Raw genomic sequence first — 1279 nt, forward strand, 5'->3', positions numbered from 1 at the left:
ACGAACTCAAGGCAGTACAAGCAGACAGTCAGGCAGTGAACAACCAAGACCGATTATTTACACATTGCTTACCTGAATTTCTCAAGCTTCTGCTCGGTTCATATTGATCTCCAGTCAACTAAAGACGTCTGTTTTTCCAGTTTTGTCAATATCCACAGAGTTTCTTTGCATACATTGTGATTTTGACAAAAACTCAGAAACTCATGTGTTGATCTCACAGCAAAAATCTGGCTCATCTCTAAAATGGAGAAACCGAAATTCCTGAAGTGCAGATGCTTGCACGGGACACAGTTCACAAAAAAAGGTTGACACTTACTGTTATGGGTTGACTTGTGCCACCTCCCCTTCATATGTCAAAGTCCTAATCCCCAGTACTCCAGAATGTGACCTTAGTTAGAAGCTGGGCTGTGGCAAATGTAACTTGTTAAGATGAGGATCATGCAGGAGTAGGGGAGTCCCCAATGCAATATGACCAGTGTCCTTATAAAAAGGGTTTGGACACACACAGGGAGAAAACCATGGGAAGATAAAGGCACAGGTCTAGTGATATGCTAAAGCCAAGGAATGCCAAGATGTCCAGCAAACCCCTAGAAACCAGGAGAAAGGCATGGAGCAGATTCTTCCTCCTAGCTCTCAGAAAGACCCAACCCTGCCACATCTTCACTCTGACTTATAGCTTCCANCTTATAAAAAGGGTTTGGACACACACAGGGAGAAAACCATGGGAAGATAAAGGCACAGGTCAAGTGATATGCTAAAGCCAAGGAACGCCAAGATGGCCAGCAAACCCCTAGAAACCAGGAGAAAGACATGGAGCAGATTCTTCCTCCTAGCTCTCAGAAAGACCCAACCCTGCCACATCTTCACTCTGACTTATAGCTTCCAGAATGTAAGACAATAAATATCTGTTTTGTTACAGCAGTCCAGCAAACTAATACACCTATGATGCCACCTCATGATGCCCATCCATTGGGCACTTCCCCATGTCCTCACTTGCCACCACACTTGCTCAGTCAATCCTCACCTCCTACCTGGACCACTGCAACAGCCTCAGCTGCTCTGCCTGCTTCCAGACTCTCCCCTCATTAAACACCACTGCACCAGGGTGAGCTTTCCTTATCATAGCTTAGACTGTTGAATTTCAGCAGGAACAATAAAAAAAGCAATAAGAAAAAGAACCTCTGGATGAAGACGTTGTATATGCCAGGCATTGTGGGAGACACAAGGACACAGTTCTTACTGTCCAGGAGATCCCAACCAAATGGGATGGATGAGGACA

The 1279-nt window shown here is 45.1% G+C and overlaps 1 long non-coding RNA gene across 1 annotated transcript in view; it reads right to left on the reverse strand.

Moving 5' to 3' along the window:
• The window catches only part of LOC103602888, a 1282-nt gene extending 1122 nt beyond the window's left edge, over window positions 1–160 (reverse strand). Inside the window, exon 1 of the long non-coding RNA XR_551563.1 lies at window positions 73–160. This is a non-coding gene — a long non-coding RNA (uncharacterized LOC103602888). The remainder of the gene's footprint in view (window positions 1–72) is intronic.
• Window positions 161–1279: the final 1119 nt, after the last annotated feature.

Source organism: Galeopterus variegatus, unplaced genomic scaffold (genome assembly GCF_000696425.1).
Source record: "Galeopterus variegatus unplaced genomic scaffold, G_variegatus-3.0.2 Scaffold4338, whole genome shotgun sequence".
In the NCBI taxonomy this organism is placed as follows: Eukaryota; Metazoa; Chordata; class Mammalia; order Dermoptera; family Cynocephalidae; genus Galeopterus; species Galeopterus variegatus.